The sequence below is a fragment of the Erpetoichthys calabaricus genome, chromosome 1 (genome assembly GCF_900747795.2).
Source record: "Erpetoichthys calabaricus chromosome 1, fErpCal1.3, whole genome shotgun sequence".
NCBI lineage: Eukaryota > Metazoa > Chordata > Cladistia > Polypteriformes > Polypteridae > Erpetoichthys > Erpetoichthys calabaricus.
This window is the reverse complement of record NC_041394.2, coordinates 238,051,127-238,064,198: the sequence shown is the minus strand read 5'-3', so window position 1 is coordinate 238,064,198 and position 13,072 is coordinate 238,051,127. Positions and strand designations below refer to the sequence as shown.

At 39.8% G+C, this 13,072-nt stretch overlaps 1 protein-coding gene across 1 annotated transcript in view; it reads left to right on the top strand.

The window, feature by feature from the left end:
* Positions 1-1,108: 1,108 nt before the first annotated feature.
* The window catches only part of znf800a (zinc finger protein 800a), a 125,589-nt gene continuing 113,625 nt past the window's right edge, over positions 1,109-13,072 (top strand). Inside the window, 1 exon segment of the mRNA XM_028812793.2 lies at positions 1,109-1,363. The gene's annotated coding sequence lies outside the window, so the exon portion shown is untranslated.

The window sequence follows — 13,072 nt, the reverse complement described above, 5'->3', positions numbered from 1 at the left end:
GTAAGATCTACAGCACTCTTAAAAATACTTGTTCTTTAATGACAGTTTATGGTTCTTTAATGAGTTAGGTGGTTCCTCATAGAACTATTACTTAACCAAGCATTTCATTCTTGGAAGTGTTCTTTGCACATGAAATTGGACCTTTGAAAAGCTTCCTAACATGTAGAAAATAAAACACACTGAAATCTTTAATGTCTGGTATGTTATCTAGCAGGACACTAACAGATTATGGAAACCCGAATTTAGCCTGTGCTACTGTATGAAGAAAAAGTCCTTTTAAGATGATGACATGGTATTTCTCAAATCTGTTACCATCTAGTCGTGGTTACTTACTGGGTGGAGCCTGGTATGTATCTAAATAAACTAAGGTTCTTTCTGGAACCATCATGAGGACAGGTCTTTTGGGGTTCCCCTGTGGCGTCGTTCAGAACCACCTCTCTGGCTTACCTGTTGTACAACAACTACTGTACAGATCTAAAAAAAAAAAAAAGGCTTTAGCATTAAAGTGTATAACAGATTCGCTATGACATGCTTTTAAAACTACAATTCTAAAGCGCTACGGGAAAACTGAAGCCAAACTGAAAATGGAAAGTATACGTTCCGACTGCAGGAGGTGCGGTATCTTTCTGAATTTCATTATTAAATAAAAACCGCGCTGATGACAAATTCAAAGATCGCGGATAGATAAATGAGCCTCAAAAATAATGAAACGATTAATAAAATTAACAGTAGGAATTCACTTCGAATTAACAGGCGATGGCCACGAAAACCAGCAGCTGATGAGCCGCCTCCGGAACTGAGTTTAAAACCTCGTCCCAACATTAATCTTTCAACAACTGTCGAAGTGACGCGAGTGGAATAACGGATATTAGGGTGAAGATAACTGTCTTACACCTACTTTACTGTCCTCGATAAGGATTAAAGTAATAAGCGGATTTAACAGAAAATAAACAATTAAGTACAGACGTGTATATTTCTATTTCGTTTTTTTCTGATTTAACGTTAGGGAAACCGGCAAGGGCAGAAACGTATGCGTTCCGCTAAAAGGACGCATCATATTGAAGTGAGCCGAAGCCAGCTAGCGCAACACGGAGGGGGGCCCATCGCACCCCACCCTCCAAGTGACAGGGGTCCTGACATTCCGAGTGCTGCAACTTTGCGCAGCAGCCGCAGCTCTTGAGTTGTGAAAGCTCTCCCTCTCACACGGCGCACAAAGGCAGCTGCCGCCGGAGGAGTAATAAACAGTCTCCAGTAGAGAGATAGCGAGGCGCAGAAGCTCAAGGAAGCCGCACGGACGCAATCGCGTGACTCCGCTCTGCCAGTGTTTCCCTCCTGGGTTTCCGCTTCAGGCCAGGTCGCACAGGTGAGGCCATTTACCACATCGTACCATACAGGGCCCTGGACATATTCGGAGCCCAGGTTCACCCTAAAAGGGGTCCATTTCTTTGCCTAACCGTTTCCCGTACGCGGTTGTGTTTTCCCCCTCTTCAGAAAATGGCGTCATTCGCTCGCTCTTGTGTTTCAGCCGTGCGCGAAAAAGAGAAAACGCATCGATTTGTGAAGCCGAAACGAGCGCTGGACTTTGTCAGCGGCATTGATTCGGTTGCCGGTTTCGTCGGCATAATGTTTTGCCACTGTTACGGTGTGTTGTGCCCAAGCGAAGGCCGTGAAACGACGCGCAAAGCCGGAAGGGTCACCGGCGCTGTGCGCCAAGCTTGTTGGAAAAGGTGGCACTGAACCGCAGAGCGCAACACGTTCAGCTCGGTACCGGTCCGTTTTCGGGTTGCTTTTAATAGGGCGGCATGACGCTTTTCGAGCTAGTGTGGAAATGGAAACAACAGGTTGGGGGTTCACGAGGCGAAATGCGCATAGTTCGGTGCAGGTGGGTTATTTTTCCGCTTTGGCTAATTTCTCTTTGGTTCGTCCCGCTTTTACGCTGCACTCTTCAGCCATGCACACAGCGATCAGCAAAAAAAGGGGCCCCTCTCTTTTACGGTTTGAAAGGTGCGTTTAGTAATTGGCTTTTCCTTTGATCAAGTTAATCTGGCCTTTTGTGGCCCGAAAGAGGGACGTTTTGGGTTGACAATGTAGCCGTGTAAAGGAGATTTCAGGGGGATAATGGGGCGATGCAAATCGTGCCATGAGAATGGCAAACTGCTTTTTTTGCGTCCAGGATCGCAGAATGCCCACTAAGAAAGCTTTAAAACGCGTATCTTCGTCGGGTTGGTGTAATGCACTTGTTAACCCATATACACGTTTCTGTGTACGTCTATCTGAGCTTTCTTTCTGTTTTTTTTCTACAGCTCTCTGCGCCACGACGGTGCTGTTTTTGCGCACACCGGCTGCAACTGACACGATGCAGCAGGCACTTCTTGAGTATTGTTTTTTCCAGGGGGGCTGGGGGGTCCTTGATAACCCGGTTTCTTTTTCATTGGTGGGTCTGCTGTGGAAATGGTTAGTATTGTTTGAAAAGAATTCGGATCCGGCTAACTGTTGTCTTGGAATTCAATTGAAAGTTTCTGCAGCTGCTGATGCCTCCTTGTCCAATCGTTACGGGTGTGCACCCCCTCCCCTCCCATCCGAATGTAGCCAAGCATTTGAACGCCGCGATCGGCCCTTGTATAAAGGTCACTTATTCTACACGGCACTTGATCGCACAAAAGTTTTATGCATAAGTGAATGCCTTCCACGCAGGCCTTTGAAGTAGTCGGCGGCAGACTGCACAAAACGCCTCCCGTTTTTAAAAAAAAAAGGTACGACGTTGGCAAAACAATACGTGTCAGTAAATACAAACTGATTAGCATTACTCAGTTTTGTCATTTTTAGAATGTTCACTGACCGTTTGCATACTTACGCCTCTCTCGATGCTACCCCCCCATCCCTTTCTCCATACTGAAGTTTCAGAAACCGTTGTCGAAATGGCTTAGGTGGTAGGATTCCGGTACGGTGCATAGAATGGAAGTAGATTGAAAGCTCTGCTTAATCCGGGTTAACCGTCACCCATTTACGTCCTGTCTTTGGGTCCTTTAAATAAAGATTAGGGTTTGCGCTTGACTTTGCAGCTGAGCATTGATGTCCAAGTTTCCCTGGGAAGGAAGGAGAAAGGGGGGCGGCGGGGTTCGACTCCTGGGTATGGGGTTAGTGGATGGATGAATGAATGCATGATTGAATGAATGGATAAGTCACTTTGAAAGAAAACGTAAAACTGAGTGACGTGTGAAAATGCGACCATCTGGAGAATTAGCGCGTCGTTTTACCTTCGTGCGCAGGGGCATGGGGCTGAACCTGAACGGAATTTAGAAAACTAATAAGGGAAAATACTTGAGTTGTATAGCACCTGTGGTTCGTTTGTGTGTTGCTTCGCATTAACGACAGCGAGGTAAATTAGTGAGCAAAGTCAAAATAGACAAGGCACCAGAGCGCGTGGATTTTAGCTCGTGAGTTTCTTCACTAGTGCTACACATTGCAGAGACGTAAACGCACATGACCGTGTAACCTGTCACCCGCGTAGCGCAAGTGTCGCGACCGTTCTACTGGTCATAAACGCGATATGGAACCGTTCAAATGTTAGAGTACCGCACAGATTGGTTTAAACGCTGCAGTTTAGGTAAATCATATCTTTAGAACAAGACTTTGTGTGGTGGTGTTATAGGGGATGCATGATTGTAACAAAATATGGCTGTTGGAAAAATAAAGGCCCATGCTAGAGTTTTGAAGTAATGAGCGTTTTAGATTCTGTTGGTGTTTATTTCATTCTGCATATTTTAAGTCATATTCCTGTTGTACATAATATGTGTAAAACAAGAATTACCTGTTAAAAAAAAGCTAAGATACTCATAATCTAACACAACAGGACTACATAAAATGCTTCCATTTCAATCCATATCCTATACAGTATACATTTTAGAGAGCCAATTTTCATGCTAACAACACCAAGTGTTCTGTCAGGGCTTTCAATAACCTGTGTTGCTGTAAAATCCCATACACATGAAAATGAACGGGGTCCTGAAGGAGCCGAAATGGTGGCAAAGCTGTTTGTTTCTTTGTGCAGTCTCAAATTGTAACTGTCATATTTAAACATTTTGTAACCTTTTGCTACTTTTGTCTGTCACGCTTGCATGTCAAAGTTCATGTGCTCCAGTAACAGTAGAATGATTTATTTTTTTTATTATTATTGGTGCCTTATAGAAAGGGTCATCAGTGACTGGTCTGGTGACTCCACGCTAGCTTTAAACAACATCACCAAGTTGCTTATAACTACTCAACAATCTGGACTATCCTAATGAATTAGATCAATACAAATCACTGTTTGCAATAAAAGCTGACTTGTAACTATTAATTTTGAAGAAGAGTGATATACCAAATGTGGAGAGATTCTTTTAAAATATACATGTGTGTGTTTCATTTGAAGCATGAGTACATTAAATGATGTTCTTGGGGTCACACAGTGAGTCATAGAATCAATTGTCACTTTGTGGTTTAGAATCCATTGATCTAACACAAATGTTTTTTTTTTTTTTGTATTTTGACTGAATATATAGAAAAGTGGAAAAATGCATGGATTAAGGTGTTTTTTTGTGACTTTGAAGACATAGGGTTCTCTTTGTTCTTTTTCTGTTTTCAATAGAATTCTCTTAATTTTGGTAGACTTTGCTGTTTTATTTAGTATTCCTCCCATCATAAAATAATTAACAACCAATAGTGACTTTTGCAGATGTTACCCAGATTGAAGCTGCTAGTATGTGCTCTGATCACAGACTATGCATATCATCAGAAAGCTATAAGAAATGAGGATAATTTGGATTGAGCTACATATCAAATGCTGGATTACCTTGTGGTTTGGGATACCATCATGACACCTGGCTTTCATTACACCAGACTTTGCAGTACATATATTTTTTCAGTGTTTAAGCAGATCTTAAATTCAACATTTATGTTTTTGTGTTGGTGCATTCATAATCTCTTGTGCTGCATTGCAGTATGCTTTCCAAGTAATTGAACAGTTCCTTCAAAGAAGTGAAACACTCTTGTAGCAAAAAAAGGTGAAAAGGCAATACTACTGCAGATGAATCCTTAGCGTTGGGAGGCATGTATACTTTAGCCACTACATTAGAATTATGGGGTTATACTGTTGTCCTGTCATATACTATTTACAAAACTTTTTCGGCACTCTAAATGAAGATTCCTAGTGGTGCACCTTCACATTTGTTCTTTCTTAAACTTTTGAAGTAATGTTACAAATTATAGTTGATCTTAATGTCTCACTATAATAATTTTAGTAAAATCCATTGTAGCCTATAGGAATGGAAAAATGTTTGATTAATTCAGTATTGAGGCTAATTAAATAACTGACAGCTGGGCTGGGATAAAAAGCAATTGATTCTGCAGCTGTCCAGGACTGGTTAGATACATCTTTGCACAAGGGATTTTTATTTACTTTCAGAACTGCTGCATGGTTTTGAAAATGATGCTGTAGCAGTTCTCTTTTAAAAAATGTGATCCAAACAATGGATTGGTGCAACTCCAATACCTGTCTTTATTTTTAGCTGTTTTTAACTCTTTTTACAGAATGCATACATTTAAAGGGTTTCTGTGTATTAAAAGACTAATAAAGTCGTTGTACAAGCTGTCATTGCCTGTTGTGATGAAACATCAGCTTAGTAAGGCTGGATTGGCTTTTCTTGTCTTTCCAAGGGAATGAAAAAAGGATACGACGTGTGGAGCCCAATGCCAGCTGGAAATTGGCAGCTTGCCTATCCTGACTGTTCTCATCGTTTTGCCCCATAACTATTCAGGCTACATCTAAAATTACTTTGTTTTATAATTTATCATTTAGACCTTTTAAATACAATAGGTAATTTGCTGTTATTATTTATTTTTTTATTTTTTCAAGTTGGCGCTTTGTGCATGACTACCACTTTCTTGACTTCATTCTCTGTCTTATTACTTTGCAGGAGTTTACCTTGGTGTTGTGTGAGATAAAACCAAATTAAACTGCTTTTGTTTTGTAAATTGTATATGACCCAAAGTGTGTATGTTATTGTATTTCAAAATCTACAGACCAGTGCTTTTCATTCAGTAAATTATGTTGGAGTTTTTGCAGGTACTTCTGTTGAACAAGTTCTTGTTCTTGCACATTTCTTAACAAACAGCCACTGTAGAATGCATTTCTTCAAGGCATCTATGAGGTCAAGCAAAATTACACCTTTTGTTGGCTAAGTGAACAGAATACAATATGCAAGTTTTTGAGGCAGCTCAGGCCCCTTCCTCAGGCAAAGTTGTAGTGAAGAAACTGGAGTTCCCTATGTGTGTATATGTATATGTATAATATATATATCCACATACACACACACACACACACTAGGAAAGAAATAAACCCCTTAAGTGGGCCATCTTCAATTAAAAAAATTAATGGACCTCTCCAACCAAAGATTTATTTAACAGGAGAAGATAACAATGTACTGTATAGTCAAGATCTTTTGATAAAATAACTGCCCAACAAATTCTAATGTTTTTGATGAGTTTTCCTTACAATGCGGATCTGCAATCAAATCGTCTGGGTCAGTCAGATAGCTGTATATAGTCCTTATATCTGATCATAAAACTATTTGTCTGTATTTAAACCATGTTGTAAGAAGTTAAGCAAAATGACATCATTTTTGGCTAACTAGAAAGATTACAATATGCAAGCTTTCGAGGCAACTCAGGCCCCTTCTTCAGACAAGATGTAGATCTCTACAAGAAGTAACTAAAAAGATGGTAAGTAGCTTTCCTCTTGACACCAGGGATCATGTAAGCAGTTTAATTCCTGAGAATCCCCAAATGGGTTACTTCTGCATGCTTTCTAAGATCCACAAAGAATGGAACCCAGGAAGGCCTATAATGTAAGGAACTGGTTCACTTACAGAAAATGTTTCAGGATGGGTGGAGCATATCCTTAAACCCCCTCGCCTGCAATACAACCAGCTACATTCAAGTCACCACGGACTTCCTAAAAAACTGTTTGCTATAGACTCCTTACCTGTGAGAACCTTACTGGCCACAATGGATGTTGAAGCACTTTACACAAACATCCCCCATGATAATGGCATATTGGCATGTGAAATGTACCTTAGACAACATTGTTTACCCACAGAGTCAGGTATACAAATGATAAAATTCACTGTGACAATTTATTCTCATTTGGACAGGACTTCCACTTGCAGTAAATGGGGACTGCAGTGGGCTCTCGGTTTGCACCTCAGTACGTAAACCTATTTATAGCAAAATTGGAGGAAGATTTTATGTCAACATGCAATTCTAATGTTTTATCTGTGTTCCTTAGATGACATATTTATAATCTGGATGGAGAGTGAGAAGGACCTCTTCCCTTTTTATAACAAATACAGTTCTTTCTACGCCAACATGAAGTTTAATTACTCAGAAAAAGAAGTCGGCTTCCTTGACACCACCATTCACCTGAAAGATAACACCCCTGTGACCTCTAGTTTTCACAAACCAACAGGCAGATGGACATACCTGAGAAGTGATAGCTTCCACCCCAAACATATAAGGCACTCCACCATTTTCAGCCAAGCAATACATTACAATCAGAGACAACCTTCTGCCATATAAAAACAAAAACCGCATCCCAGTTGTTGTCGCCTATAACCCACATCTTGAAGCACTTTACAAAATTATAAACTTCACCTGAAACCAACTACTGTTGACATGCTGAGTGTTGCATTCCTAGAACCTCCCCTCCTGGCATACAGACAACTACTATCCCTGCAGCAACTAATTGTTCAAAGCTTCCAGAGTGAACTAAAAGAAAGTGGTACATCTCCCTGCCTACAGAAAAGATGTAAAACGCGTGCTCACGTTTATGATACAGATTATATAGTTATACCACACTGCTGACAAGAACGTTGCATAAAGGGATCATTTACCTGCAGATCATCTAATGTGGTCTGCCTGATTCTGTGCATGACCTTTCTCAACACTGCACTCTGTGTCAGAGAAACTAGAAAAATATTCTGCCAAAGAATGAATTTACATAGGTTCCACATTAAGCATGGCAATAGAGATGTTTTGTAGGAGCTTACTTCAGCAGCAATGGACACTTTGAAAAGGACTTTAAAGTCGCATGCTTATTGGCAACTGCAGGACACAGCAGGAGATAAAGGAATAAGAAGTTAAACTGATGCTAAAATATAACACATTACAACATGGTTTAAATAGAGACTAGTTTGATGGCCAGATATGAGGACTATTTACATCATTTTGATTGATGCAGACGATTTGATTATAGATCCACATTGTAAGGAAAACTTATCAAAAACTTAAAAGGACTTTGTTGGACAATTATCTTATCAAAAGATCTTGACTATACATGGCTCTCCTCTCCTGCTAAATGAATCTTGGGTTGGAGAGATCTGTTAACACTAGAATCCCTGAAGCCTACGAGAAAAGTCATAATCCCAGGCCACCTTAAATTCCTTCACACCTCTCAATCAGTGTCTTTTGTTTTGCAAAATTGTTGATCAGCACAAGCAGCCTGCTATCCAGCGAAAATGAAAGGTTTCGTCTCTTTCCTAACGTATATATAAACACCGGGAACTCCAGTTTCTTTACTACAACTTGCATGAAGAAGGGACCTGAGCTGCCTCGAAAACCTTGCACATTTTAATCTGTTTACTTAGCCAATAAAAGGTGTCATTTTGCTTGACTTCTCACTGGGTCCATAATGGCCAAAATAGTACAACACCCTAGTACTTTAAGGAATCTACAAACTATCAAGTTGCATGAAGTTTTTTTAATGTATAGAATAGACCTTTAGTTGCCTTGTGTGAGCTCTTCATGCTTTACTAGTGTTTTTTCAGGATTGCATGTAATACATACTTTTAAGATTTAACATCTGGATAACTACATTTGTTTACCAAGCAGTCTCCTTTATTAAAGCGATAAGGCTTCTGTAGAGATGAGATTTCGGTCTCTCCCAAGATGTTTTTTTCCAGTGTTTTATTTAAATTTCTCTCGCATGTTACCATCAAGTCCTGAGACATGTAGTTGAAGTAGAAACCTTGGCAACCTTGAAGAAGTATCTGGATGAGACACTGGGGCAGCTTAGTTGTTAGCTAAAATAAACAAGCCTGATAAACTGAACGGTTTCTCTCATTTGTCAGATATCTTAATGTTCTTTTTAATAAAATTAATATGAATAAAGGAAGGTTTACTTACTGAAAACTTTGTTTTCCCACCCAAGTCATTTTGAAGTGTTTTGTTAGTGCTGTAAAAGGAAAACTTGGAAAATAGATGTGTAAAAATTGTAGTGTTCAATTTGTACATTATATCCATTGTATCATTAAAGCTCAAAAAAGTTCTGTCAAAAGAGAGACACAGTTTTAGAACATTTCCAAGAAAAGATGGCATGGACCTTAAAATTGTATAGTATAAGGGTGTCTGATCCTAAGCTCAATTGGTGTTTGCTCACAGTAATAACCTATTAGACAAAAAAGAAATGTCAAAGTACTTTTAAGTTCAGACTACAATGAGAAGTAAAGCAAAATGATAACTTTTATTGGCTAAGTGACCCAATTACAATATGCAAGGTTTTGAGGCAACTTAAGCCTCTTCTTCAGACAGACTATAATGTATAAAGAGAGAGGTTCATTTTCTGGTGGTATGTTACAGCAGAGGCAAATGTAGTTCAGCAATTGCTAAGAGACAAAACTTGTTCCTTTGTAAAGGACTACTGAATGACCCATCAGTAAGGAGTTACGGAAGTATAGCAAGTTTGCTGACATTCAAGAATCCTCATCCTCAGTCCAGGGCTTCAGTTTATACACGTGCAATTTTCATGTGTGATTCTGCAAAACTGAATACTCCAGTGTCATGGCAAGTTTGGAGAACATCAATCCAGAATGAAGCAGGTAGTTGTCATACTTGTTTTTGAATTATTTGAATGTGATGCTTATGCCCACCTAGGACAGAAATTAGCAGGTTTATTACAAACCTAGTCAAGCACCCATTTATTAAAATAGGTTTAATGGTACAATCATAAGTTTGTTTCGATTGCATTGTGTAATTACAAACCTCTGTTCATCTTATTTGCCTTATATCCCCCCTTTTTTTGTGCTGCTTATTGCCTTTCTTCATTGGACATTCCAGCCCTGTTAAGGACGCTGGACGCATACTGCACGGTTTACTATCTTGTGCAAGCTACTCGCCTTTGTTCATTGGATATTCCTGTCCTCTTGTGGATGTCCAATAACAGAGACACAGATGCTAGACAGATAGACGTCTTACCGCTTTATATAGTGCTGGCAATATAAGAGCTTGTACTCTTGAGTTTGTGTTTTCCTTGGTGCCGCAGATGTGGTCTGTCTTTTATTGGCTTTAAATGCCACTTTTCCCATCCACAAGGTGGAGTATAGAGTTCTGAGCCAAATGAAGTGCATTCACACCTGTAATTGCTTCACCTGGGGTATTCTACAAAGCACATTTAGCAAGGAATGCCTCCCATTGTAGGATGAACACACTCGCACATGCATGCCAGGGCCAATTTAACAAAACCAGTTCATTAATTAAAGGAAAACTGGGACATGTAAGTGGAAGCCATGTCAACAATGGGAGAATCTTGAAACTCCTTTTAGCAGGGTGTGGAATGAGTAAGGTCCCTGAAGCTGTGAAGGATCAGCATTAAGAACTTCCCAGTGTCCAAAGTATATGTAGCAGTTGTGTTATCTCAGGGAGTGGAGCTAGTGGGAGAAATGACACCCTGTGATTTCTGAGCAAATACAGTACATTTCTGCTAGTTAAGGGATCAATGAGTACATTTAAATGCACACACATAACCAGGTTAAGGTGAATAACCTGGTTAAGCAGAAAATTGCTTCAATAAAATCATGGGCAAGTTACCTTCTGGAGTTCTCCTTTGTCAAAACAGTCATTAAATTGTACAGAAAGAGTTTAATGGCATCGTCAGCCACTGTGAATCCGAAAATAATCATGAACTCCAGTGATAATTTTCTTTTGTTTTAAAAATATGTTTAGTCAATTTGACACATTATTTTTAGGTTTATGTTACTGGATTGTGCTTGGCTGTGCGATTGAGCCCAGACACGTGTCTTTGGTGCTTCTTTACAGGTGAGAGTTTTGATTTAAACAAATTAAATGTTACTTGTGCATTTGGAATAAAAGGTTTGCATTCACTTTCATTTTAAAGTAGCAGCACTGTGAAAAAGAAAATTTGAGTCCACTTTACTACGGACTCAAACAGTTGTGTTTTGATTCTATAGCACAACCCTCTGTGCCAAAGTTGTGATTTCTACTAATGCTTGTGAATGCAATGCAAATAAATGTCTTTGCAAGTTTGTTTAATCCTCATCTAGTCTTCCCCCACCACCTTCCTGAAACAGCTAGTGCAAATTAAGACACAAACCAATTGGGATGCCACTTTTTCACAGGGCACAAACACTACACTGTGTGCCCTATGAAATACCTGCCATATGTTTTCAAACTTGGCCCATTTATGCCAAAATGCATCACCGCAAACATGATAACATGGCAGATTAACTAATGAATTTCACAAGTATACCAACTGTAGATTTGGGCTAAGCAAATATCATTTGTAATTTAACTTAGGAATCCATCTTGTCCAAAAGGAAGTAATAAAAACTGACACAATACTATTTTTTAGCTCTTTTGTGTCCTTTAAATATTGCAGTTTGTTCTACACAGGTTTTTTTTTTTTTACTTCTTAAACAATGCCGTGAGTGCTCCCCCTTCCCCTAACTAATCCTTAAGCAAGCTAGACTTTGGCGTTAATGTTTGCAGTGCACCATAAAATGAGTATGTCTCTATTATATGGCATTTGGTATGGGATTTGTAAAAGCAGTGTTAATGTTTGTTATACTCCATGTTTTGGAATGACGATGACAAAGACATAGCAACCAGACAGTCATACAGACACTTATCCTTTTATTAAGGTGGATATAAAGATTGCTTTTCTCAATACAGACACAATTCCTGTAATCTTCTAAAAAAACAGAAAATTGAAGTAAGAGTTGCAGTATAAGGGAGGAGTGTACAGTATTGCCTAGTACAGAGGGCAGCTAACCCAATGATATTTAAGGGCTCCTAACCCCATAATTTATAGAGGGTGTTTAGGGGTTTTAATGAAATAGTCTAGAGGCAATAGAGGGAATTATGAATTAATATTCTTCAGTTTTATTAAGGCATGTTCAAGTTCGGTCAAATTGGATGGTGAGCGTTGGTGGACTGCTATCTTCAAATCTTTCCACAGATTTTCAATGGGATTTAGGTCTGGGCTCTGACTGGGCCACACGAGGACGTTCACTTTTTTCTCCTTCAGCCACTGTATGGTCAAATTTGCTGTGTGCTTCGGGTTGTTGTCTTGTTGAAAGGTGAACATTTTGCCCATCTTCATCTTTCTGACAGAAGGTGGCAGGTTTTCCTCAAGAATTTGATGGTATTTTGCCCCATCCATTTTTCCTTCTACCCTAACGAAAGCCCCAGGCCCTGAGGCAGAGAAACACCCCCACAACAGGATGCTGCCACCTCCATGCTTTACTGTAGGTATGGTGTGTTGTGGATGGTGAGGTGCATTGGATTTCCGCCAGGTGTACCGTTTGGTATTGAGGCCAAATAGTTTGACTTTGGTCTCCTCTTTGGTCTCCTTGAAGATTCTGATGCTAAGTGGAAAAAGGTCTTATGGTCATAAGACCTTTTTCCACTGAGCATCATAATCTTCAAGGTGCATTCTGGCAAAGCTCAAATGAGCCTTAATGTGGCCTTTCTTGAGAAGTGGCTTTTTCCATGCGACCCTCTCGAAACAAGCCACAATTGTGGAGCACTTGTGAAATTTTTGTCACATGTACACAATGACCACTTTTTGCCGTAAAGTCCTGTAACTCCTTCAAAGTGGCCATTGGCCTCTTGGTAGCATCTCTTTCCAGTTTCCTTCTTGCTCTTCCATCCAGTTTGAAGGGGTGACCGGATCCAGGGAGGGTCCTAGTAGTGCCACTTCTTTATTATGGACTTTACTGTGCTCCTTGGTATTGATAAAGCC